At 41.3% G+C, this 12,667-nt stretch overlaps 1 long non-coding RNA gene across 1 annotated transcript in view; it reads left to right on the forward strand.

Moving 5' to 3' along the window:
• Positions 1-658: 658 nt before the first annotated feature.
• Positions 659-12,667, forward strand: part of LOC120395202 — a 58,467-nt gene continuing 46,458 nt past the window's right edge. The window contains exon 1 of the long non-coding RNA XR_005592517.1: positions 659-971. This is a non-coding gene — a long non-coding RNA (uncharacterized LOC120395202). The remainder of the gene's footprint in view (positions 972-12,667) is intronic.

A 12,667-nucleotide genomic window follows, 5' to 3' on the forward strand; every position in this document is an offset into this window, starting at 1 on the left:
GGATGATCCAGAGACATTTAGGAGATTGTGTCTGAACTCAAATGTTATCTGCAAATTCAGTCTGCAGCACAGGAAATCCCCTGCACCTTAAATAGAACTTTAACATTCCTGGACTAGGGCTGGGTAAAAAATTTCTGTCAAAGCTACTGAAATTAAATAAATACTATATCCCAGACTGTAGGAGTGGAACCTCTCTCTAAGCACATTATTAATTACAGGTGCTGAGGGGAAACATCCCTTCCTGCTAGTATATGAGTACTCCCTGAATCCATGCAGAGGTGTCTTCCAACCTCACTAATCAGTGGGATAATTAGATAACTGTGGAATCACTCTGTGTTTTTTGTAACCTAGGGGCTTCCTTTATAGTCAAGGGAAAAACTCCCACTGACTTCTGTGAGGCCATCATCAGACCCTGAGTTGCTAGCTTGCTCAACAGACAATAATTGAATGCAGGGTCATGCTCATGTATCTCTCAACTACTATAGTTCATGGTACTGCAGGCACTAGAATGGATTCTGGCTCTGTCTGCTGCATTCCTACATGGCTAGGCTCTGCATTTACTGCAGCCTTGGGGTGGCTGCAATCAACAGTGGGTCAGGTGACAGTGAATAAGAGAGAATGATGTTATCACTCACAAGCCACACTCATGCATTGGAAGCAAACCAGGCAGAGGGGATCTCTTGGCTATTACCATGTTTTGTTGGTGAGGCTTCAACATAGCCACATGAGGGGCATCCATCTCTATCTGACACCTTTTCCAATGGAGGGAAGCTTCTCCTCCACCTGAGAAGGGGGCTACTGCCTCATTTTTGGTCCAACCACCCTCTTCATCTCCATGTTGAAGGCTACTTCCAGCCACATGGCACTATTGCTACTACCATTTGTCTCCATCTGTCCAAAGCTCAGAAGAGGAGAGGAGCTGTTACCTTCTCCTGCTTCTCTTGCCCCCAGTTGTTCCTGCTGACCCCAAGGTAGGTTTTTCCAAGTTTCCTACTGCTTATAAAAGGCTGTGAGATGCCAGCATAACGGGGTGGGGGGAGGGCAGAGGAGAGGACAGCTTCTGGGAGGAGTAAAGCAAAGAGGAGGGGTTGAAGGAGAAGGTGGCAGCCAAGCAGTTGAGTAGAGCAAAGGGGAAGAGCAACAAGCAAAGGAGTAACCACGTGGCGGCACTGAGCCATACTGATTGCGGGAGATAGGGGTCTTTATGGTTGCATGGGGTAGAATTTGTTTTTTCCATTTTTATTTTCACAAAACTGGTTTATTTGATTCACTATGTGTGGAAACGTCCCTAAAAACAGTGTTGTAGTTAAACAACATTATAAGCTGTCAATTATGGGGTACACAACAAAACCCTGGTGTTCCCTGTTTCAGCCATTTGTCACATACTTTGATTGCTTGTATCATACAGTGGCAGGTGTGAGGGTTGAGAAGTGTGTATGCTTGTGGAGAAAGCTAGGTGAAAATTTGTGGACAAATAGTTTAGTCAAATAAAATACAGTTTGGTTGACCTTAAACTATTTGTGAATTTGATACAAATTTACCAAATAAATTCAGTGAATTTTGGAGGAGATGTCATTGACAAAATGGGTGAGGAGTCAATTTCCCACTCTTTCTGATATGGAGAAGGGATTTGAACTAGGTTTTCCTATCTCTGATGAGCATGCCCAAATCACTGGACTATGGGGTAGTCTAAGGCATGGATCTCTCAATCTCTTTTGTTGAAGCTGTTCCACTTTGTAGAAATAATTAGTCATTGGAGAAGGGACTTGATTTGGGTCTTCCACATTCAAGGTAAATACTTTTGCCACTAGGCTATAAAGTCGTGTTCACTCTGTCCCTGGCCTAATGACTATTCATTGTCATTAATACGGCAATTCAGTTACTCATAATAGTACTCCTCCTTATTCTCCCTACTTAGCCCTTTAAAAATGCCCGAAAGAAAACATTTCAGGTCAAATGACAAGTTTTGTTCAAGCTCAAATAGATTTTTTTTTCAATTTGCTTAAACTTTTCTTAATGTTTAGTTTGAGCCAAATTGATATATAGAACAGAACTGTCAACAAACTGAAAAAATACCCAGCTCTACTCTCAAATGCTTGGGTAGCCCATATTCAAAAGGAGTTGTAACGTGCTGTTGAATGTAGCTCAGAGTGCCTCCTGGACCTTTCCTGGGCATGGGGGGTAGACAGAAACACTATGCCTCTTTGAAGGGTGCAGCCTAACTGTTCTGCATCCCTGCCCAACTGTCCTAGCTGGTGTAGAGGCGAGGGTGAACCAGAACTCTACCTGAACATAAACCTTCTTGACGACTTTGGCTGTGCTGTGTCCATCCCTCTTCCCCCCTCCCCCACAGTGGGAGTAATTAGGTCTCATTTGCTGCACTCCTTTGAATGCAAGGACTGCAGTTTTGTCTAGGCATTTTGCAGAGCATGTGAAGGAGAGGAGACTCCTTACTCCCCTTTTCCCTCTGTACATCTGCAACAGGGACAGCTAGAATCTTGTCTTGCATAAGAGCCTGTCAACAGACAGTTTTCATACCCTTTTAACTATATTGGCCCATAGGGGTTAAAAAGTATAACCCCTAGTGTGGACACAATTCTACCAGAAAGAAAGTGCTTATACTAGTATAGCTTATCCCCATAAACAGAAGAATAAGCTATACTGGTATAAAGACGCTTTATACCAGTATAACTGTATCCACACTAGGGCCTGGTCTACACTGGTCGGGGCGGGGATCGATCTAAGATATGCAACTTCAGCTATGAGAATAGCGTAGCTGAAGTTGATGTATCTTAGATCGAATTAAAATTACTTACTTTGCGTCCTCACGGCGCTGGATCGATGGCCGTGGCTCCCCTGTCGACTTTGTTTCCGCCTCTCACACTGGTGGAGTTCAGCAATCAACGGGAGAGCGATCGGGGATTGATTTATCGCGTCTACACTACATGCAATAAATTGATCCCCGATAGATCGATCACTACCTGCAGATCCGGCAGGTAGTGTAGACGTATCCTAAGAGTTGTACCGGTATAACTATATTAGTATAAAATCACACCCTTAACTGTGACAGTTAAATCAGTACCAAAACTGTGCATAGACACTGTCTAAACAAAGCATATTTGGAACTAAGAGTGGGAAGCTGGTAAGTCGGAGTGTAATTCATACTTGGAAGATTTTGCTTTATATCTTTGCATATTATAGAAAGTTAAGCCTCTTGTTAACCTCTTAATAGTGAAATTTGTTTGGAAGTAAAAAATTGAGAAAACAAAGAGCCAGCATCTACATATAAGTGTCCAGCTGACTCAGAAAAGTTATAAGAGTGGGGGCTAACTTTAAGTCACATAATATAGAAGTTCCTATGCTTTTGCAATATGTTCCTATTGTATCATGATGCTATTCAGCACATGCTTCTGCAGGTATATTGCAGTGCAGAAAATTCTGAAGAAGCGAGTGCAATAATGATACAAAGCCATATTTCTAATTATAAGCTAAACAATTTGTCAGACTGTTAATTTCTGTAATGGTTGATTGGTAAGGAGGAGGGTTAGTTGTCTCTGAGCAGAGTATTTACTATAGGTGTCTGCTCCTATTGTTCCCTGCCTTTTAAAAAGGTGGAGGCAAACCAAAATGTATTTGGTTTTGGGCAGGGCCAGATTAAGGTGGGGGGCTTTAGGGGCTGAAGTCCTGCGGCGCAACGGGGAGCTCAAGCAGGCTGCCTCCATGCCATGGCCCCACGCCGCTTCCGGAAGCGGCTGGCTGCTAGCACGTCTCTGTGACCACTGGTGCAGGGTGGGTGGAGGTGTCTCCGCCCACTGCCCGTGCCCCCAGATGGGAGCTACGGGGGGCGGCACAGAGACATGGTATCCCCCTACCCCCAGGGGCCTCAGAGACGTGCTAGCAGCCAGCCACTTCTGGAAGCAGCATGGCGCTATGGCAGGCAGGCAGCCTGAGCCCTGCTGCGCCGTCAGCCAGGAGCCACCTGTGTTAAGCGCCTCCCAGCCAGAACCTGTACCTGCCCCCCACCCCACCCCACCCCAATCCCCTGCCCCAGATCAGAATCCCCCTCCTGCACCCAAACTCCCTCCCAGACCCTGCACCCCTCCTGCACCCCAATCCCCTGCCACAGCCCCCTCCTACACCAAACTCCCTCCCAGGAAAAAGACTTGTATACAGGGTCCTCACAAAATATAATAGCCCCAAAACCACAGGAGAGTTAATCCAGCCCTGGTCTTAGAGGGAGCAAACTGCTCAGGAGAACCCTGATTCAAAGCCCACTGAAGTCAATGGGAACCTTTCCACTGATTTCAATGGGTTTCGAATCAGGCCTAAAATGAGACATTTTGCAATTCTCTCTTGAGTGTGGATATCTCTGGAAATGAGATTTGCCTTGGGATGATGGGAGAGACAGAAAGCATTTCTGACAATTTGTCTCTCTTGCATTCTGATTGTTAGGAGATTTTTTGCAGTTTGGCCTACCCCTTTAAACGCAAAATCTCTGGATGGGCATCTATCCCATCCCGACAGTGGCCAATGCCAGGTGCTTTAGTGGGAACAGAACCGGTAATCATTAAGTCATCCATCCCCAGTCGTCCATTCCCAGCTTCTGGCAAACAGAGGCTAGGGACACCATTCCTGCCCATCCGGGCTAATAGCCATTGATGGACCTATCCTCCATGAATTTATCTAGTTCTTTTTAGAACCCTGTTATAGTCTTGGCCTTCACAACATCCTCTGGCAGAGGTCCACAGGTTGAATGTGCATGGTGTTAAGAAATACTTCCTTTTGTTTGTTTTAAACCTATTGCCTATTCATTTCATTTCATGACCCCTAGTTCTTGTGTTGTGAGAAGGAGTATATAACACTTCCTTATTTACTTTCTCCCCCCTTAGTCGTCTCTTTTCCAAGCTGAAAAATCCCAGTCTTATTACTCTCTCCTCATATGGAAGCTGTACCATACCCTTAACCATTTTTGTTGCCCTTTTCTCTACCTTTTCCTGTTCCTATATATATATATTTTGAGATGGGGTGGCCAGATATGCATGCAGTATTCAAGATATTGGTGTACCATGGATTTATATAGAGGCAATATGATATTTTCTGTCATATTATCTATCTCTTTCCTAATAATTTCCAACATTCTATTCACTTTTTTTGACTGCCACTGCACATTGAGTGGATGTTTTCAGAGAACTGTCCACAATGACTCCAAGATCTTTCTTGAGTGGCAACGGCTAATTTAGACCCCATCATTTTACATGTATAGTTGGGATTATGTTTTCCAATGTGCATTACTTCACATTTATCAACACTGAATTTCATCTGCCATTTTTTTGCCCAGTCTTAATTTGTGAGGTCCCTTAGTAACTCTTTGCAGTGTGCTTTGGATTTAACTATCTTGATTAGTTTTGTATCATCTGCAAATTTTGCCACCTCATCGTTTACCCCTTTTCCAGATTATTTCTGAATATGTTTAACAGCACATGTCCCTGTACAGACCCCTGAGGGACACCACTGTTTATCCCTCTACATTCTGAAAACTGAAAAATAAAATAAAAAGGTGCCTGCTAACATATGAGAGATCATCACTGTGGAGGTGAGGAGAAAGGTATATGTGGCTTTTTCACAGTAGTTAATGGTAAAAATGTGAAACGTGCACCCAGGGATCCTGTTTTTTATTCCAATTTGTTGCTTCACCCCTTCACTTAATTTCATTTTCCTTATTTTCTTGAGAGATTATGTTAGTGACAACCATGTTAAGTACAGAATACAAGGTTTGCAGCCATACTAATACCTACAAAACTTGCAGGAATCCTATATGAATCCATAATATCTGACCGGAAAGAAAACCATACAAATCAGATTAAAAGAATGGGTGAAACAGTGGATGCAAGTGGAACTGGACTTCTCGAGTACTTGTCATATTTGCTACAATTGCCTAAAATGGTGAAGTTTACATGAGATCTGGGATCTGATTCATATACGAATGTATCATTCTAACTTCTTGAGAATGCTGTTATGTATGTGTGCTAGTAGGAAAACATGCTACCAAGAGTACAGCATTTTGTTCGTGTGTGAGAAAGACAGATGCTGGATTTTCTGTCTAGTTTTCAGGGTCAGATTGAAAGTACCATTGACAAGCTCATAAAGAGTCTTAGAATTAAGCCTCTATGGCTAAAATTGCCTTGCCTGTGAACATGTCTTCCTTAGATGACAAAGGTACTGTCAAATATGAGGGACAACAGTGGAGAATTTAATCCTGAGGAAGTGGGGTTGTAGTTTATGATCAAGTATCTTTGCATTCTAGAATTATATCTTATCTTCTGGAAGGCAGAAAAGAAAATACTTTTCACTAAAGAAGATTGAACTAACTTTAGGGACTGGAATCTGTCTGTCTATTCACACCCTTTTTATGAAAGAAATTGTATGTAAACTCACAAAATATTTACTATTCCCATGGTTATAGGGCTACAGAGGGTCTCTCTGAGTGCACGCTCTCGGTTGTCAGGCCCTGTACCCTTGCCCCTCTCAGGGTGGAATTCTACTCTTTCCTTTTCTTAGAATGAGTCATGGACAAAAGTACCCACTGGATCCACCATGGCTACCCAACACGCCTGACTAGATTTGGCACCTGCTGTTCTTCCCTTCAGGAGACCAACAGTAAATACAGTGACCAGATCAAACCAAATTATTGTTCTTACTGTTAAGATTAAACAAAGCATAAAGCATAAGAGAAAATGATTTTAACACAACCAAAAGGTCTACATGAATGTCTCTTACCTAAGCTCTACCCTGCCTGTAACAGGAGACTAGGGAAACCTTGTGTTCCTCAGACCCTCCAGCCAGGGTCTCTGTGTGTGAGCACAGTTTCTGGGCCTCACCTGCTTCCTCTGCTAAAAAGAGAGATGCCTTTTAACTGGCCAGAAGTCCTTTGTCTTCTCAAGTTTCAGAGTAGCAGTCATGTTAGTCTGTATCCGCAGAAAGTACAGGAGTACTTGTGGCACATTAGAGACTAACAAATTTATCTCAGTTTCCTGGGCTCCCCCCCCCAATGTTTGACAAACTGGATTGGTGAGCTCCGTAGGGGGTTATAGGTGGAATATCAAAGCAAATGGTTCTTGCATTCCCTCTTAATGATAGGCAGCTATCATGCTGTTTCCTGCCTATGTGCAGTCAATATCTTCTGGAATTAACCCCATGTATTCAGACAGAAAACTTCCTTACAACAATCAAACTAACATAGTGTATTCATAAGTTATTACAGAGCAGCTCTGGGTCCATCTAATGAATTTACTATTGGATTCAAAACAAAGCACTGAAACATTTGTTTTATCCAACTTGAAGCTCCCAAGGTTTAATGATGATTGTATTCCTCTGTCCTGTGAAGAAAGGCTAAAATTTTCAAAAATGCGTGCCTAAAGTTTGCCTCCTAAATCCATATTTAGACATACACTTTTGAAACATCTGGCCAGATTATTTAACTCCTGCATCAGATGACACTAGGGAGCTTTGCCCATCATAAAGATACAAGATAGGTACTTTTGTATAAAGATATTTATACTCCTGTAACAATAAGATTGTATGTTTTGAATAGTAATCTAATGATGAAAAAAGGTTTGCTGTGTAAAAACAGTGAACATTGTCCTTTAAATAAAGAACTGAGGAACATTTTGACACAATGTTTTATTAGTTATTCAAAATGTACATTAATAATGGTAAGGAGTCAGGAACATGCAGGAAGAAGTGTTGAAGTTATTAACAGTAATATATTCAAAGGTACTTTTTCTTGAACTCACTGATATAATTTACATCTCACATCCCTGGAGAAAACATTTCATGATGTTTTCTTACACAGTAACATTTTTTTCAACAACAGAAATAGGAGGAAACTAAGGTCAGATTGGTCAATGTCATTGAAAAAAACGCAGAGAGGAAAAGGGAGAGGAAAATAGCAAGAGGTTCTCCATATGTTGTTTTCCCCCCTAGAATCATAGGACTTGAAGGTCATCTAGTCCAGTGCCCTGCATTCAAGGCAGGACTAAGTATTATCTAGACCATCCATGACAGGTGTTTGTCTAACCTGCTCTTAAAAATCTGCAATGATGGAGATTCCACAACTGCCGTGCACAATTTATCCCAGCGTTTAACCACCCTGACAGTTAGGAATTTTTTCCTAATATCCAACCTAAACCTTCCTTGCTACAATTTAATCCCATTGCTTCTTATCCTGACCTCAGAGCTTAACAAAAACAATTTTTCTCCCTTCTCCTTGTAACAACCTTTTAGGCACTTGAAATCTGTTATCATGTCCTCCCCTAGTCTTCTTTTCTCCAGACTGACAAAATTGAGTTTGTTTAATATTCCCTACAAGATCATTTTCCAGCTATTTAATCATTTTTGTTCTCCGGATTTTCTCCAATTTGTCCAGATCTTTCCTGAAATGTGGCACCCAGAACTGGACATTGTATTCCAGTTGTGACTGTATCCATCTGGAGTAGAGTGGAAGGATTACTTCTCATGTCTTGCTTACAACACATCTGCTAATACATCCTGGAATGATTTTTGCTTTTTTTATAACAGTATTACACTGTTGACTCATATTTAACTTGTGATGCACTATAGGCCCCAATACCTTTCTGCAGTACTCCTTCAAGACAGCCATTTCCCATTTTGTATGTGTGCAATTAATTGTTCCTTCCTAAGTGGATTACTTGGCATTTGTCCTTACTGAATTTCATCCTATTTACTTTAGACCATTTCTCTAGTTTGCCCAGATCGTTTTGAATTTTAATCCTATCTTCAAAAGTAGTTGCAGCCTTGTACAGTTTGGTGTCATCTGCAAACTTGTTAAGTGTACTCTATGGCATTATCTGAATCATTGATGAAGATATTGAACAGAACCGGATCTAGGACCGATCCCTGTGAAACCCTACTCAATATGCCTTTCCAGCTTGACTGTGAACCACTGATGACTACTCTCTGGGAATGATGTTCCAACCAGTTATACACCCACTTTATAGTAGCTCCATCTAGGTTGTATTTCCCTAGTTTGTTTATGAGAAGGTCAGGCGAGACCGTATCAAAAGCCTTACTAATGTCAAGACATACCACATCTACCGTTTCCCCGCACAAACCACAAGGCTTGTTACCCTGTCAAAGAAAGCTATTAAGTTGGTTTGACATGATTTGTTCTTGACAATTTCATGCTGACTGTTACTTATCTGGGTGTTTGCAAATTGATTGCTTAATTATTTCCTTCATTAACTTCCCTGGGTACTGAAGTTAAGATGTAACTCCCCAGGTTGTCTTTATTTCCCTTTTAATATTTGACACTATATTTGCCCTTTTCCAGTCCTCTGGAATTTCTGCTGTTTTCCATGACTTTTTGAAGATAATCACTAGTGGCTCAGGTATCTCCTCAGTCAGCTCCTTGAGTATTCTAGGATGTATTTCATCAGGCCTTGGTGACTTGAAGACATGTAAATTGTCTAAGTCATTTTTAACTTATTTCCCTATTTTAGCCTCAGATCTTACCACATTTTCACTGGTATTCATCATGTTAGATGTCCAACTGCTACTAACTTTTTGGTGAAAACTGGAACAAAAAAGTCTTTTAGCACTTCTGCTGTTTCCACATAGGTAGAATGGTGTTTGGCTTTGTTGAAAAAACTGAAGGGAGACCTTAGATTCTGCAGAGAAAACAGGCTCCATCTCTGCACATGCAGAAACATTCACATAGGGAGCTGGCTCCTGTCCACTCTTCCCTGCCCCTCAACAGGCAGCATGACTCAACTGTCTGACCTGCCTGCATCCTTTTCCTCCACTGCATGGTGTGCTGCTTGTATCAGCAATAACTACCGAACAGATTTCCATTAGAAAATCTACAAGTTCTGCAGGGTGCATACTGAGGAAACCAGCCATTCATGGGATCCACTTCTTTCTAACTTGTCGAGATCTCCACCTGTGATTTGCCTGCAGAGGGACTTCCAGAGGACAGAACATGCAATGAAGTACATGGCTCCCCGCTTCTATACTCTTTCCTGGTTACTACTGGATTTTTGCTTCCTAGACAACCCTGTGAGGTGTGCTTTGGGGCAAAGGGAAACAGGCTATTTTGCTGCTAATGTAATACTGAATAGAATTAATTAAGATTGAGATGTGACTGAAAACCATTTATTCTTCAGGTGGGTTTATGCACTGCACCTGTGCCATTCTAGTTTATGCTGAAATGTTTTAAAGGCCTTCAATAAACAAAAAACTAAACAAATTAAGATGAAATCATCCATATTGCTTAGAAAGCAGGAGTTTTATAGATTGCTTTGCTGTTTAACGCTTCCTGATGATACTATAATTCAAATTCCTTTAGAAGCTTCTGTTCCTTCAACTTGAATAATCCTTGAGCCCTGAAAAAAAATGGAAACCACGCTTGAATTGCTTTTGTTCTGTTACAACACACATTTCACAAATGCAACTGACTTCCAAACTATGATTTGCACAGTACTATATAACATACATGCATCTGAAATTTATAGCCCACTGCAAAGTGTTTAATACACAGCACTTAAACTGTTGTGTTTCCACAGTAAGGTATAATAACAGGAGATTTAATACAGAACCTGATATTTTGACAGTTATTAGCATTGTTTTCTGAGTATTTTATTGCTTGCTTGTAAACAGTAGTTTATTGAAATGTACTAGTATATTCATGGTCATAGAAAATGTATGAGAGAACAGGCTGTTCCTGTTCCTTACCAAAGGTTCTGCAGATTAAAATATTTGGACCTTGAACTTCAACATCCAATTCTTTCTACAGGAAAAATAAAGCTCTCAGTACCACATTATTCTGACCTTGTGTATATATTTAGGCTTTTAATTAAGACCCCTGGAAGGCCAATGCTTTAGTGCATTATAAACAATTTTGCTCTTTTCTTCATTTTGAAGTAGGTTTTTTTTTAATTGTCCGTTTAAAGTAAAACTGTAAAAAGAAATGAGGAAGGAAGGAAGGACATTGTTGTTACTTTCTTCTTTGCACTGTTGGTTCTTGTGCCAGTGCATAAAGCAGTGGAGAGTGTATTTCTAATATACTTCACATACTACAAATACCTGAAAAATTTCAGTTGCTGATTATGACTTGATCTTTGTGTGAGCAGGAAAGAAGTGACTTCTGTGATCACATTTGATTACCCTATATTTTAGAATCTCTGCTTGCATACTCTCAAACAAGTAAAATCTTGGATATCCAATTTATACATGCACTGACCTCAAAATTAACCCCAACATCAGCACCCATTGAAGTCACTGGGGGTATGATGATATTGACTTAAAATGGGAATGGGTGGATGCTCAATGTTTTGGAAATTGGGCTACTGAATTAGGTGCCTAAATCAGAATTTAGAGGCCTACCTGTAGCCGCCTAATTCTGAAAACTGTGGCCTAAGTGCCTGATCCTAGCCCTGTATAAACAAATGTCTACACTGCTAGGGTGAGATTCTGTGCTGAGCCTCTAAAGGTATGTTGCAGCCTGCAGCAGCCGCGGGCAGTGAGCCTTCAAGTGTGGGTCGACAGGCTCCTGGGCTTATGTTGACATGTTAAAAAAATATGTGTATGGACAGTGCTTTTAAGCTGTGGGTTGGGCTGGAACTTGTGCTCTGAAGCTCACCCCCTGCTCCCTGGATTTCAGCCCCCGAGTTCTAGCCTGAGTTGCAACATCTACACAGGGATTTTTAGCATGGTAGCATGATCCTCCAAGCCCCCCCTCTTGCCCCCAAGGTGCCCCCATGCCCTTTTTCTATGACACATCCTTGATTTCCCGGATCTCTACTATGCCATTTATTAATAACTTTCTGTGAAATCATTGTAGCCTTATGTACAAGCATCAATAAATTAAAAAAAAACACACACAACACTACAAGGAGGAACATGGGGATAGTGAACTTTTAATATCGTTAATATTTTGGATGACCCAAAATAAAACAATAATTCAGAGGTTCAGTATATCTTCTGGATGCTGATATGTTTGAAAATAATTTACCAGCTAACCATAACCATCACAGAATTAGCATTTTGACAGTGAACTGATTTTAGGGGAATGGGGAGGAGCGTGAGTGATGGTGGTTTTTTTTTTGTTTTTAATGCCAAATTTGAAATTCCTACTAGTTTGGGGTGAGGTGTTTTTGTATTTTTACACTAGAGCACTCTTATTTCATATTAACGAAAATATCTAGCAAAGAGAGAACAAATCTGAGTTTCCATGAGAGAGAACACACAGTTACTCCAACATTCTGCAGCTAAATAGCAACATAAAATGGCAGCTGTCTGTGTAGCTGGAAGAGTTCTCTACATTTAGGATATGTCTGCACAGCAGCTGGGAGGTGTAATTCCTCACTTGGACAGACCGATATCCACTAGCTCTGCTTGAGCTAGCATGTTTTAAAAATAGCCTTGTGGCTACAGCAGCTTGGGCTTCCTGTCCAAGTATTTGCCCAATGAGTCAGATGGGATTATGCTCTGGCAACTAACCCAAAATGCTCCTGTCACACTGCTGTTTTGAATGGGATAGCTCCAGCAGAGTTAGAATGTGTATGTCAGGGATTCTCAAACTGGGGGTTATTACGTGGGCTGTCAGCCTCCCCTTCAACCCCGCTTCGCCTCCAGCATTTATAATACAGTA

This window comes from Mauremys reevesii, linkage group 1 (assembly GCF_016161935.1).
Source record: "Mauremys reevesii isolate NIE-2019 linkage group 1, ASM1616193v1, whole genome shotgun sequence".
In the NCBI taxonomy this organism is placed as follows: Eukaryota; Metazoa; Chordata; order Testudines; family Geoemydidae; genus Mauremys; species Mauremys reevesii.